This window comes from Leptodactylus fuscus, unplaced genomic scaffold, assembly GCF_031893055.1.
Source record: "Leptodactylus fuscus isolate aLepFus1 unplaced genomic scaffold, aLepFus1.hap2 HAP2_SCAFFOLD_396, whole genome shotgun sequence".
Classification (NCBI taxonomy): Eukaryota; Metazoa; Chordata; class Amphibia; order Anura; family Leptodactylidae; genus Leptodactylus; species Leptodactylus fuscus.
In genome coordinates this window covers 52,771-67,129 of record NW_027440419.1, presented here as the reverse complement: position 1 = coordinate 67,129, position 14,359 = coordinate 52,771, and the positions used below count along the sequence as shown (strand labels likewise).

Sequence of the window (14,359 nt, the reverse complement as noted above, 5' to 3'; positions counted from 1 at the left end):
GCTGACCGCTGCACCGATTGTGCTCCAGCCGAAGATGAGGTTTCCGCGACCGACCGGAAAGGAATTATCTATTTCATTGCGCCACTGAAATGGAAGGGTGAAGGAAAAAACACACATGTGGCAGCGGTTAATAGCAAATTGCATGGGATTTAGTCATTGACCTTTTTTTCTCAAAAGGAGGCGACATCTGAGAAAAAAAGGTGACGTCAAAGATGCGGCAGTCTTGGGACAGATGGGTCGACTCTTGGGATCTGTAGAAGTTTGACCGTTTGCACGCCCTGAGACTTTCTGCCAAAAAGAAAAGGAAACTTCTGCAGATGATGGTGGATTCCCGTGCCATCTCATCACACTGGATTGCATGGATTTTTCAAGAAAGACTTCAAGCCTTCCTTTGGCTACTGGATCTTTGGTGACAAGATTGGCACTTCTACAGATGATATCTTGAGTCATTTGAATGGCGAAGTCCATGGAAAGGAAACTGAAGTTGGACAAAATTAACCTTCTTTTCCCCAAAGGAAAAGTGGGTGTGGTGTGTCATTCCTGGGGACCAAGCTGTGTTTGGAAGGCGAAATGAAGGGAAAGATAGCCCGGCATTGTCGAGGTGACATGTGCGAGATGCTAGGAAGCCCGAAATGCTTTTTTGGTGTCAAACAGGAAGCTGTACTGCCATGGATGGGCTAGGTCAAAGTGGCAACGATGAAGAGGATCCTGGGAAAGAGTTCCAGAGAAAGCAAGGCTGAGGAGAGAAAAAGAGGAAGCACTACCCGTCGGGGAATCGAACACCGGTCTCCCGCGTGACAGGCGGGGATACTCACCACTATACTAACGAGGAAGAAGCTGACCGCCGCGCCGATTGCGCTCCAGCCGAAGATGAGGTTTCCGCGACCGACCGGAAAGGAATGATCTATTTCATTGCGCCACTGAAATGGAAGGGTGAAGGAAAAAACACACATGTGGCAGCGGTTAATAGCAAATTGCATGGGATTTAGTCATTGACCTTTTTTTCTCAAAAGGAGGCGACATCTGAGAAAAAAAGGTGACGGCAAAGATGCGGCAGTCTTGGGACAGATGGGTCGACTCTTGGGATCTGTAGAAGTTTGGCCGTTTGCACGCCCTGAGACTTTCTGCCAAAAAGAAAAGGAAACTTCTGCAGATGATGGTGGATTCCCGTGCCATCTCATCACACTGGATTGCATGGATTTTTCAAGAAAGACTTCAAGCCTTCCTTTGGCTACTGGATCTTTGGTGACAAGATTGGCACTTCTACAGATGATATCTTGAGTCATTTGAATGGCGAAGTCCATGGAAAGGAAACTGAAGTTGGACAAAATTAACCTTCTTTTCCCCAAAGGAAAAGTGGGTGTGGCGTGTCATTCCTGGGGACCAAGCTGTGTTTGGAAGGCGAAATGAAGGGAAAGATAGCCCGGCATTGTCGAGGTGACATGTGCGAGATGCTAGGAAGCCCGAAATGCTTTTTTGGTGTCAAACAGGAAGCTGTACTGCCATGGATGGGCTAGGTCAAGGTGGCAACGATGAAGAGGATCCTGGGAAAGAGTTCCAGAGAAAGCAAGGCTGAGGAGAGAAAAAGAGGAAGCACTCCCCGTCGGGGAATCGAACCCCAGTCTCCCGCGTGACAGGCGGGGATACTCACCACTATACTAACGAGGAAGAAGCTGACCGCCGCGCTGATTGATCTCCAGCCAAAGATGAGGTTTCCGCGACCGCCCGGAATGGAAGATTATGTAGATAATCTGTTTTCCCTTAGCCCAAACAGCAGCACAAGATGGGGTATTCCTGCCCCTGTGTACTGTTAGGACAGGTGGAACTTTTAATAAACTAACTAGTTACCCTCCCATGAAAGGTCCCGGAGATCTCCCCCTCCCTGTGTTAGTCTCCAAGTACCATACCGACTATAATAATTTATCCTTTAACAAGAAAGGGAGGGAGCTTTGTGCTGCTGTTTGGGCTAAGGGAAAACAGATTATCTACATAATCTTCCATTCCCCCTACGCCCAAACAGCAGCACAAGATGGGGACTTAACAAGTAATACCCCTTCTAGGGAGGGCGATCCTGACAAGCAGAGGTCAGGATAGAATAACCAAAAGATTTTGCCTTGGAAACATGCCAGTCTAACCTATAGTGTCTGGCGAACGTCAAGTGGGAAGACCAAGATGCAGCCGCACAGATTTGGTCTACTGAGAGGGATTGCCTCTCTGCCCATGATGCAGCCACCGACCTGGTAGCGTGGGCTCGCAAAAATTCCGGAACCTGCAGCCCTTGTGACTGTAAGGCCACTGAGATGGCTTCTCTGATCCACCTCGACAGAGTGGGTTTGGATGCCTTGACACCTCTGTTGTGACCAAAAAAATTGATGAGCAGGTTTTCTGACTTACGGAATGGGCCTGTTCGGTCCAGGTATACTTGCAATGTTCGCACCAGATCCAGACTATGCATCCTCTCCTCCCACTCCGAGGAGGGAGAGGGGAAAAAAGTGGGCAAGGTTATAGTCTGGTTTATATTTTCCACTGACGGAACCTTGGGCAGAAAACCTTGAACAAACCTAAGCTGGACTCTGTCTGGAAAAAAGACTGTGTATGGCTCTGATGCCGCCAAGGCCTGGAGCTCACCCACTCGCTTGGCCGATGTGATCGCCAGCAAAAAAGTCACCTTCCAAGAGAGGTACTTGAAGTCCACTTCAGCTAAAGGTTCAAGCCGAAGATGAGGTTTCCGCGACCGACCGGAAAGGAATTATCTATTTCATTGCGCCACTGAAATGGAAGGGTGAAGGAAAAAACACACATGTGGCAGCGGTTAATAGCAAATTGCATTGGATTTAGTCATTGACCTTTTTTTCTCAAAAGGAGGCGACATCTGGGAAAAAAAGGTGACGGCAAAGATGCGGCAGTCTTGGGACAGATGGGTCGACTCTTGGGATCTGTAGAAGTTTGACCGTTTGCACACCCTGAGACTTTCTGCCAAAAAGAAAAGGAAACTTCTGCAGATGATGGTGGATTCCCGTGCCATCTCATCACACTGGATTGCATGGATTTTTCAAGAAAGACTTCAAGCCTTCCTTTGGCTACTGGATCTTTGGTGACAAGATTGGCGCTTCTACAGATGATATCTTGAGTCATTTGAATGGCGAAGTCCATGGAAAGGAAACTGAAGTTGGACAAAATTAACCTTCTTTTCCCCAAAGGAAAAGTGGGTGTGGCGTGTCATTCCTGGGGACCAAGCTGTGTTTGGAAGGCGAAATGAAGGGAAAGATAGCCCGGCATTGTCGAGGTGACATGTGCGAGATGCTAGGAAGCCCGAAATGCTTTTTTGGTGTCAAACAGGAAGCTGTACTGCCATGGATGGGCTAGGTCAAAGTGGCAACGATGAAGAGGATCCTGGGAAAGAGTTCCAGAGAAAGCAAGGCTGAGGAGAGAAAAAGAGGAAGCACTCCCCGTCGGGGAATCGAACCCCGGTCTCCCGCGTGACAGGCGGGGATACTCACCACTATACTAACGAGGAAGAAGCTGACTGCTGCGCCGATTGCGCTCCAGCCGAAGATGAGGTTTCCGCGACCGACCGGAAAGGAATGATCTATTTCATTGCGCCACTGAAATGGAAGGGTGAAGGAAAAAACACACATGTGGCAGCGGTTAATAGAAAATTGCATTGGATTTAGTCATTGACCTTTTTTTCTCAAAAGGAGGCGACATCTGAGAAAAAAAGGTGACGGCAAAGATGCGGCAGTCTTGGGACAGATGGGTCGACTCTTGGGATCTGTAGAAGTTTGGCCGTTTGCACGCCCTGAGACTTTCTGCCAAAAAGAAAAGGAAACTTCTGCAGATGATGGTGGATTCCCGTGCCATCTCATCACACTGGATTGCATGGATTTTTCAAGAAAGACTTCAAGCCTTCCTTTGGCTACTGGATCTTTGGTGACAAGATTGGCACTTCTACAGATGATATCTTGAGTCATTTGAATGGCGAAGTCCATGGAAAGGAAACTGAAGTTGGACAAAATTAACCTTCTTTTCCCCAAAGGAAAAGTGGGTGTGGCGTGTCATTCCTGGGGACCAAGCTGTGTTTGGAAGGCGAAATGAAGGGAAAGATAGCCCGGCATTGTCGAGGTGACATGTGCGAGATGCTAGGAAGCCCGAAATGCTTTTTTGGTGTCAAACAGGAAGCTGTACTGCCATGGATGGGCTAGGTCAAGGTGGCAACGATGAAGAGGATCCTGGGAAAGAGTTCCAGAGAAAGCAAGGCTGAGGAGAGAAAAAGAGGAAGCACTCCCCGTCGGGGAATCGAACCCCGGTCTCCCGCGTGACAGGCGGGGATACTCACCACTATACTAACGAGGAAGAAGCTGACCGCCCCGCTGATTGATCTCCAGCCAAAGATGAGGTTTCCGCGACCGCCCGGAAAGGAATGATCTATTTAATTGCGTCACTGAAATGGAAGGGTGAAGGAAAAAACACACATGTGGCAGCGGTTAATAGCAAATTGCATTGGATTTAGTCATTGACCTTTTTTTCTCAAAAGGAGGCGACATCTGGGAAAAAAAGGTGGCGGCAAAGATACGGCAGTCTTGGGACAGATGGGTCGACTCTTGGGATCTGTAGAAGTTTGGCCGTTTGCACGCCCTGAGACTTTCTGCCAAAAAGAAAAGGAAACTTCTGCAGATGATGGTGGATTCCCGTGCCATCTCATTACACTGGATTGCATGGATTTTTCAAGAAAGACTTCAAGCCTTCCTTTGGCTACTGGATCTTTGGTGACAAGATTGGCGCTTCTACAGATGATATCTTGAGTCATTTGAATGGCGAAGTCCATGGAAAGGAAACTGAAGTTGGACAAAATTAACCTTCTTTTCCCCAAAGGAAAAGTGGGTGTGGCGTGTCATTCCTGGGGACCAAGCTGTGTTTGGAAGGCGAAATGAAGGGAAAGATAGCCCGGCATTGTCGAGGTGACATGTGCGAGATGCTAGGAAGCCCGAAATGCTTTTTTGGTGTCAAACAGGAAGCTGTACTGCCATGGATGGGCTAGGACAAAGTGGCAACGATGAAGAGGATCCTGGGAAAGAGTTCCAGAGAAAGCAAGGCTGAGGAGAGAAAAAGAGGAAGCACTCCCCGTCGGGGAATCGAACCCCGGTCTCCCGCGTGACAGGCGAGGATACTCACCACTATACTAACGAGGAAGAAGCTGACCGCTGCGCCGATTGTGCTCTAGCTGAAGATGAGGTTTCCGCGACCGACCGGAAAGGAATAATCTATTTCATTGCGCCACTGAAATGGAAGGGTGAAGGAAAAAACACACATGTGGCAGCGGTTAATAGCAAATTGCATGGGATTTAGTCATTGACCTTTTTTTCTCAAAAGGAGGCGACATCTGAGAAAAAAAGGTGACGGCAAAGATGCGGCAGTCTTGGGACAGATGGGTCGACTCTTGGGATCTGTAGAAGTTTGACCGTTTGCACGCCCTGAGACTTTCTGCCAAAAAGAAAAGGAAACTTCTGCAGATGATGGTGGATTCCCGTGCCATCTCATCACACTGGATTGCATGGATTTTTCAAGAAAGACTTCAAGCCTTCCTTTGGCTACTGGATCTTTGGTGACAAGATTGGCACTTCTACAGATGATATCTTGAGTCATTTGAATGGCGAAGTCCATGGAAAGGAAACTGAAGTTGGACAAAATTAACCTTCTTTTCCCCAAAGGAAAAGTGGGTGTGGCGTGTCATTCCTGGGGACCAAGCTGTGTTTGGAAGGCGAAATGAAGGGAAAGATAGCCCGGCATTGTCGAGCTGACATGTGCGAGATGCTAGGAAGCCCGAAATGCTTTTTTGGTGTCAAACAGGAAGCTGTACTGCCATGGATGGGCTAGGTCAAAGTGGCAACGATGAAGAGGATCCTGGGAAAGAGTTCCAGAGAAAGCAAGGCTGAGGAGAGAAAAAGAGGAAGCACTCCCCGTCGGGGAATCGAACCCCGGTCTCCCGCGTGACAGGCGGGGATACTCACCACTATACTAACGAGGAAGAAGCTGACTGGTGTGCCGATTGCGCTCCAGCCGAAGATGAGGTTTCCGCGACCGACCGGAAAGGAATGATCTATTTCATTGTGCCACTGAAATGGAAGGGTGAAGGAAAAAACACACATGTGGCAGCGGTTAATAGCAAATTGCATTGGATTTAGTCATTGACCTTTTTTTCTCAAAAGGAGGCGACATCTGAGAAAAAAAGGTGACGGCAAAGATGCGGCAGTCTTGGGACAGATGGGTCGACTCTTGGGATCTGTAGAAGTTTGGCCGTTTGCACGCCCTGAGACTTTCTGCCAAAAAGAAAAGGAAACTTCTGCAGATGATGGTGGATTCCCGTGCCATCTCATCACACTGGATTGCATGGATTTTTCAAGAAAGACTTCAAGCCTTCCTTTGGCTACTGGATCTTTGGTGACAAGATTGGCGCTTCTACAGATGATATCTTGAGTCATTTGAATGGCGAAGTCCATGGAAAGGAAACTGAAGTTGGACAAAATTAACCTTCTTTTCCCCAAAGGAAAAGTGGGTGTGGCGTGTCATTCCTGGGGACCAAGCTGTGTTTGGAAGGCGAAATGAAGGGAAAGATAGCCCGGCATTGTCGAGGTGACATGTGCGAGATGCTAGGAAGCCCGAAATGCTTTTTTGGTGTCAAACAGGAAGCTGTACTGCCATGGATGGGCTAGGACAAAGTGGCAACGATGAAGAGGATCCTGGGAAAGAGTTCCAGAGAAAGCAAGGCTGAGGAGAGAAAAAGAGGAAGCACTCCCCGTCGGGGAATCGAACCCCGGTCTCCCGCGTGACAGGCGAGGATACTCACCACTATACTAACGAGGAAGAAGCTGACCGCCGCGCCGATTGTGCTCTAGCTGAAGATGAGGTTTCCGCGACCGACCGGAAAGGAATAATCTATTTCATTGCGCCACTGAAATGGAAGGGTGAAGGAAAAAACACACATGTGGCAGCGGTTAATAGCAAATTGCATGGGATTTAGTCATTGACCTTTTTTTCTCAAAAGGAGGCGACATCTGAGAAAAAAAGGTGACGGCAAAGATGCGGCAGTCTTGGGACAGATGGGTCGACTCTTGGGATCTGTAGAAGTTTGACCGTTTGCACGCCCTGAGACTTTCTGCCAAAAAGAAAAGGAAACTTCTGCAGATGATGGTGGATTCCCGTGCCATCTCATCACACTGGATTGCATGGATTTTTCAAGAAAGACTTCAAGCCTTCCTTTGGCTACTGGATCTTTGGTGACAAGATTGGCACTTCTACAGATGATATCTTGAGTCATTTGAATGGCGAAGTCCATGGAAAGGAAACTGAAGTTGGACAAAATTAACCTTCTTTTCCCCAAAGGAAAAGTGGGTGTGGCGTGTCATTCCTGGGGACCAAGCTGTGTTTGGAAGGCGAAATGAAGGGAAAGATAGCCCGGCATTGTCGAGCTGACATGTGCGAGATGCTAGGAAGCCCGAAATGCTTTTTTGGTGTCAAACAGGAAGCTGTACTGCCATGGATGGGCTAGGTCAAAGTGGCAACGATGAAGAGGATCCTGGGAAAGAGTTCCAGAGAAAGCAAGGCTGAGGAGAGAAAAAGAGGAAGCACTCCCCGTCGGGGAATCGAACCCCGGTCTCCCGCGTGACAGACGGGGATACTCACCACTATACTAACGAGGAAGAAGCTGACTGGTGTGCCGATTGCGCTCCAGCCGAAGATGAGGTTTCCGCGACCGACCGGAAAGGAATGATCTATTTCATTGTGCCACTGAAATGGAAGGGTGAAGGAAAAAACACACATGTGGCAGCGGTTAATAGCAAATTGCATTGGATTTAGTCATTGACCTTTTTTTCTCAAAAGGAGGCGACATCTGGGAAAAAAAGGTGGCGGCAAAGATACGGCAGTCTTGGGACAGATGGGTCGACTCTTGGGATCTGTAGAAGTTTGGCCGTTTGCACGCCCTGAGACTTTCTGCCAAAAAGAAAAGGAAACTTCTGCAGATGATGGTGGATTCCCGTGCCATCTCATCACACTGGATTGCATGGATTTTTCAAGAAAGACTTCAAGCCTTCCTTTGGCTACTGGATCTTTGGTGACAAGATTGGCGCTTCTACAGATGATATCTTGAGTCATTTGAATGGCGAAGTCCATGGAAAGGAAACTGAAGTTGGACAAAATTAACCTTCTTTTCCCCAAAGGAAAAGTGGGTGTGGCGTGTCATTCCTGGGGACCAAGCTGTGTTTGGAAGGCGAAATGAAGGGAAAGATAGCCCGGCATTGTCGAGGTGACATGTGCGAGATGCTAGGAAGCCCGAAATGCTTTTTTGGTGTCAAACAGGAAGCTGTACTGCCATGGATGGGCTAGGTCAAAGTGGCAACGATGAAGAGGATCCTGGGAAAGAGTTCCAGAGAAAGCAAGGCTGAGGAGAGAAAAAGAGGAAGCACTCCCCGTCGGGGAATCGAACCCCGGTCTCCCGCGTGACAGGCGTGGATACTCACCACTATACTAACGAGGAAGAAGCTGACCGCCGCACCGATTGCGCTCCAGCCGAAGATGAGGTTTCCGCGACCGACCGGAAAGGAATGATCTATTTCATTGCGCCACTGAAATGGAAGGGTGAAGGAAAAAACACACATGTGGCAGCGGTTAATAGCAAATTGCATTGGATTTAGTCATTGACCTTTTTTTCTCAAAAGGAGGCGACATCTGAGAAAAAAAGGTGACGGCAAAGATGCGGCAGTCTTGGGACAGATGGGTCGACTCTTGGGATCTGTAGAAGTTTGGCCGTTTGCACGCCCTGAGACTTTCTGCCAAAAAGAAAAGGAAACTTCTGCAGATGATGGTGGATTCCCGTGCCATCTCATCACACTGGATTGCATGGATTTTTCAAGAAAGACTTCAAGCCTTCCTTTGGCTACTGGATCTTTGGTGACAAGATTGGCGCTTCTACAGATGATATCTTGAGTCATTTGAATGGCGAAGTCCATGGAAAGGAAACTGAAGTTGGACAAAATTAACCTTCTTTTCCCCAAAGGAAAAGTGGGTGTGGCGTGTCATTCCTGGGGACCAAGCTGTGTTTGGAAGGCGAAATGAAGGGAAAGATAGCCCGGCATTGTCGAGGTGACATGTGCGAGATGCTAGGAAGCCCGAAATGCTTTTTTGGTGTCAAACAGGAAGCTGTACTGCCATGGATGGGCTAGGTCAAAGTGGCAACGATGAAGAGGATCCTGGGAAAGAGTTCCAGAGAAAGCAAGGCTGAGGAGAGAAAAAGAGGAAGCACTCCCCGTCGGGGAATCGAACCCCGATCTCCCGCGTGACAGGCGGGGATACTCACCACTATACTAACGAGGAAGAAGCTGACTGCTGCGCCGATTGCGCTCCAGCCGAAGATGAGGTTTCCGCGACCGACCGGAAAGGAATGATCTATTTCATTGCGCCACTGAAATGGAAGGGTGAAGGAAAAAACACACATGTGGCAGCGGTTAATAGAAAATTGCATTGGATTTAGTCATTGACCTTTTTTTCTCAAAAGGAGGCGACATCTGAGAAAAAAAGGTGACGGCAAAGATGCGGCAGTCTTGGGATAGATGGGTCGACTCTTGGGATCTGTAGAAGTTTGGCCGTTTGCACGCCCTGAGACTTTCTGCCAAAAAGAAAAGGAAACTTCTGCAGATGATGGTGGATTCCCGTGCCATCTCATCACACTGGATTGCATGGATTTTTCAAGAAAGACTTCAAGCCTTCCTTTGGCTACTGGATCTTTGGTGACAAGATTGGCACTTCTACAGATGATATCTTGAGTCATTTGAATGGCGAAGTCCATGGAAAGGAAACTGAAGTTGGACAAAATTAACCTTCTTTTCCCCAAAGGAAAAGTGGGTGTGGCGTGTCATTCCTGGGGACCAAGCTGTGTTTGGAAGGCGAAATGAAGGGAAAGATAGCCCGGCATTGTCGAGGTGACATGTGCGAGATGCTAGGAAGCCCGAAATGCTTTTTTGGTGTCAAACAGGAAGCTGTACTGCCATGGATGGGCTAGGTCAAGGTGGCAACGATGAAGAGGATCCTGGGAAAGAGTTCCAGAGAAAGCAAGGCTGAGGAGAGAAAAAGAGGAAGCACTCCCCGTCGGGGAATCGAACCCCGGTCTCCCGCGTGACAGGCGGGGATACTCACCACTATACTAACGAGGAAGAAGCTGACCGCCGCGCTGATTGATCTCCAGCCAAAGATGAGGTTTCCGCGACCGCCCGGAAAGGAATGATCTATTTAATTGCGTCACTGAAATGGAAAGGTGAAGGAAAAAACACACATGTGGAAGCGGTTAATAGCAAATTTCATTGTATTTAGTCATTGACCTTTTTTTCTCAAAAGGAGGCGACATCTGGGAAAAAAAGGTGGCGGCAAAGATACAGCAGTCTTGGGACAGATGGGTCGACTCTTGGGATCTGTAGAAGTTTGGCCGTTTGCACGCCCTGAGACTTTCTGCCAAAAAGAAAAGGAAACTTCAGCAGATGATGGTGGATTCCCGTGCCATCTCATATCACTGGATTGCATGGAATTTTCAAGAAAGACTTCAAGCCTTCCTTTGGCTACTGGATCTTTGGTGACAAGATTGGCGCTTCTACAGATGATATCTTGAGTCATTTGAATGGCGAAGTCCATGGAAAGGAAACTGAAGTTGGACAAAATTAACCTTCTTTTCCCCAAAGGAAAAGTGGGTGTGGCGTGTCATTCCTGGGGACCAAGCTGTGTTTGGAAGGCGAAATGAAGGGAAAGATAGCCCGGCATTGTCGAGGTGACATGTGCGAGATGCTAGGAAGCCCGAAATGCTTTTTTGGTGTCAAACAGGAAGCTGTACTGCCATGGATGGGCTAGGTCAAAGTGGCAACGATGAAGAGGATCCTGGGAAAGAGTTCCAGAGAAAGCAAGGCTCAGGAGAGAAAAAGAGGAAGCACTCCCCGTCGGGGAATCGAACCCCGGTCTCCCGCGTGACAGGCGGGGATACTCACCACTATACTAACGAGGAAGAAGCTGACCGCCGCGCCCATTGTGCTCCAGCCGAAGATGAGGTTTCCGCGACCGACCGGAAAGGAATGATCTATTTTATTGCGCCACTGAAATGGAAGGGTGAAGGAAAAAACACACATGTGGCAGCGGTTAATAGCAAATTGCATGGGATTTAGTCATTGACCTTTTTTTCTCAAAAGGAGGCGACATCTGAGAAAAAAAGGTGACGGCAAAGATGCGGCAGTCTTGGGACAGATGGGTAGACTCTTGGGATCTGTAGAAGTTTGACCGTTTGCACGCCCTGAGACTTTCTGCCAAAAAGAAAAGGAAACTTCTGCAGATGATGGTGGATTCCCGTGCCATCTCATCACACTGGATTGCATGGATTTTTCAAGAAAGACTTCAAGCCTTCCTTTGGCCACTGGATCTTTGGTGACAAGATTGGCACTTCTACAGATGATATCTTGAGTCATTTGAATGGCGAAGTCCATGGAAAGGAAACTGAAGTTGGACAAAATTAACCTTCTTTTCCCCAAAGGAAAAGTGGGTGTGGCGTGTCATTCCTGGGGACCAAGCTGTGTTTGGAAGGCGAAATGAAGGGAAAGATAACCCGGCATTGTCGAGCTGACATGTGCGAGATGCTAGGAAGCCCGAAATGCTTTTTTGGTGTCAAACAGGAAGCTGTACTGCCATGGATGGGCTAGGTCAAAGTGGCAACGATGAAGAGGATCCTGGGAAAGAGTTCCAGAGAAAGCAAGGCTGAGGAGAGAAAAAGAGGAAGCACTCCCCGTCGGGGAATCGAACCCCGGTCTCCCGCATGACAGGCGGGGATACTCACCACTATACTAACGAGGAAGAAGCTGACTGGTGTGCCGATTGCGCTCCAGCCGAAGATGAGGTTTCCGCGACCGACCGGAAAGGAATGATCTATTTCATTGTGCCACTGAAATGGAAGGGTGAAGGAAAAAACACACATGTGGCAGCGGTTAATAGCAAATTGCATTGGATTTAGTCATTGACCTTTTTTTCTCAAAAGGAGGCGACATCTGAGAAAAAAAGGTGGTGGCAAAGATACGGCAGTCTTGGGACAGATGGGTCGACTCTTGGGATCTGTAGAAGTTTGGCCGTTTGCACGCCCTGAGACTTTCTGCCAAAAAGAAAAGGAAACTTCTGCAGATGATGGTGGATTCCCGTGCCATCTCATCACACTGGATTGCATGAATTTTTCAAGAAAGACTTCAAGCCTTCCTTTGGCTACTGGATCTTTGGTGACAAGATTGGCGCTTCTACAGATGATATCTTGAGTCATTTGAATGGCGAAGTCCATGGAAAGGAAACTGAAGTTGGACAAAATTAACCTTCTTTTCCCCAAAGGAAAAGTGGGTGTGGCGTGTCATTCCTGGGGACCAAGCTGTGTTTGGAAGGCGAAATGAAGGGAAAGATAGCCCGGCATTGTCGAGGTGACATGTGCGAGATGCTAGGAAGCCCGAAATGCTTTTTTGGTGTCAAACAGGAAGCTGTACTGCCATGGATTGGCTAGGTCAAAGTGGCAACGATGAAGAGGATCCAGGGAAAGAGTTCCAGAGAAAGCAAGGCTGAGGAGAGAAAAAGAGGAAGCACTCCCCGTCAGGGAATCGAACCCCGGTCTCCCGCGTGACAGGTGGGGATACTCACCACTATACTAACGAGGAAGAAGCTGACTGCCGCGCCGATTGCGCTCCAGCCGAAGATGAGGTTTCCGCGACCGACCGGAAAGGAATGATCTATTTCATTGCGCCACTGAAATGGAAGGGTGAAGGAAAAAACACACATGTGGCAGCGGTTAATAGCAAATTGCATTGGATTTAGTCATTGACCTTTTTTTCTCAAAAGGAGGCGACATCTGAGAAAAAAAGGTGACGGCAAAGATGCGGCAGTCTTGGGACAGATTGGTCGACTCTTGGGATCTGTAGAAGTTTGGCCGTTTGCACGCCCTGAGACTTTCTGCCAAAAAGAAAAGGAAACTTCTGCAGATGATGGTGGATTCCCGTGCCATCTCATCACACTGGATTGCATGGATTTTTCAAGAAAGACTTCAAGCCTTCCTTTGGCTACTGGATCTTTGGTGACAAGATTGGCACTTCTACAGATGATATCTTGAGTCATTTGAATGGCGAAGTCCATGGAAAGGAAACTGAAGTTGGACAAAATTAACCTTCTTTTCCCCAAAGGAAAAGTGGGTGTGGCGTGTCATTCCTGGGGACCAAGCTGTGTTTGGAAGGCGAAATGAAGGGAAAGATAGCCCGGCATTGTCGAGGTGACATGTGCGAGATGCTAGGAAGCCCGAAATGCTTTTTTGGTGTCAAACAGGAAGCTGTACTGCCATGGATGGGCTAGGTCAAGGTGGCAACGATGAAGAGGATCCTGGGAAAGAGTTCCAGAGAAAGCAAGGCTGAGGAGAGAAAAAGAGGAAGCACTCCCCGTTGGGGAATCGAACCCCCGGTCTCCCGCGTGACAGGCGGGGATACTCACCACTATACTAACGAGGAAGAAGCTGCCTGGCGCGCTGATTGATCTCCAGCCAAAGATGAGGTTTCCGCGACCGCCCGGAAAGGAATGATCTATTTAATTGCGTCACTGAAATGGAAGGGTGAAGGAAAAAACACACATGTGGCAGCGGTTAATAGCAAATTGCATTGGATTTAGTCATTGACCTTTTTTTCTCAAAAGGAGGCGACATCTGGGAAAAAAAGGTGGCGGCAAAGATACGGCAGTCTTGGGACAGATGGGTCGACTCTTGGGATCTGTAGAAGTTTGGCCGTTTGCACGCCCTGAGACTTTCTGCCAAAAAGAAAAGGAAACTTCAGCAGATGATGGTGGATTCCCGTGCCATCTCATATCACTGGATTGCATGGAATTTTCAAGAAAGACTTCAAGCCTTCCTTTGGCTACTGGATCTTTGGTGACAAGATTGGCGCTTCTACAGATGATATCTTGAGTCATTTGAATGGCGAAGTCCATGGAAAGGAAACTGAAGTTGGACAAAATTAACCTTCTTTTCCCCAAAGGAAAAGTGGGTGTGGCGTGTCATTCCTGGGGACCAAGCTGTGTTTGGAAGGCGAAATGAAGGGAAAGATAGCCCGGCATTGTCGAGGTGACATGTGCGAGATGCTAGGAAGCCCGAAATGCTTTTTTGGTGTCAAACAGGAAGCTGTACTGCCATGGATGGGCTAGGTCAAAGTGGCAACGATGAAGAGGATCCTGGGAAAGAATTCCAGAGAAAGCAAGGCTGAGGAGAGAAAAAGAGGAAGCACTCCCCGTCGGGGAATCGAACCCCGGTCTCCCGCGTGACAGACGG

General features: G+C 48.4%; 6 non-coding genes across 6 annotated transcripts; all 6 read right to left on the bottom strand.

Annotated features, from left to right (window-relative positions):
* Window positions 1-3,445: 3,445 nt before the first annotated feature.
* TRNAD-GUC (transfer RNA aspartic acid (anticodon GUC)) lies at window positions 3,446-3,517 on the bottom strand. Its single transcript has one exon. It is a non-coding gene; the product is annotated as a tRNA-Asp (tRNA).
* Window positions 3,518-4,281: 764 nt separating this feature from the next.
* On the bottom strand, window positions 4,282-4,353 carry TRNAD-GUC (transfer RNA aspartic acid (anticodon GUC)). Its single transcript has one exon. It is a non-coding gene; the product is annotated as a tRNA-Asp (tRNA).
* A 1,600-nt stretch (window positions 4,354-5,953) lies between these two features.
* On the bottom strand, window positions 5,954-6,025 carry TRNAD-GUC (transfer RNA aspartic acid (anticodon GUC)). Its single transcript has one exon. It is a non-coding gene; the product is annotated as a tRNA-Asp (tRNA).
* Window positions 6,026-10,133: 4,108 nt separating this feature from the next.
* TRNAD-GUC (transfer RNA aspartic acid (anticodon GUC)) lies at window positions 10,134-10,205 on the bottom strand. Its single transcript has one exon. It is a non-coding gene; the product is annotated as a tRNA-Asp (tRNA).
* A 764-nt stretch (window positions 10,206-10,969) lies between these two features.
* TRNAD-GUC (transfer RNA aspartic acid (anticodon GUC)) lies at window positions 10,970-11,041 on the bottom strand. The gene has a single exon. It is a non-coding gene; the product is annotated as a tRNA-Asp (tRNA).
* A 764-nt stretch (window positions 11,042-11,805) lies between these two features.
* On the bottom strand, window positions 11,806-11,877 carry TRNAD-GUC (transfer RNA aspartic acid (anticodon GUC)). Its single transcript has one exon. It is a non-coding gene; the product is annotated as a tRNA-Asp (tRNA).
* Between the last annotated feature and the right edge of the window lie 2,482 nt (window positions 11,878-14,359).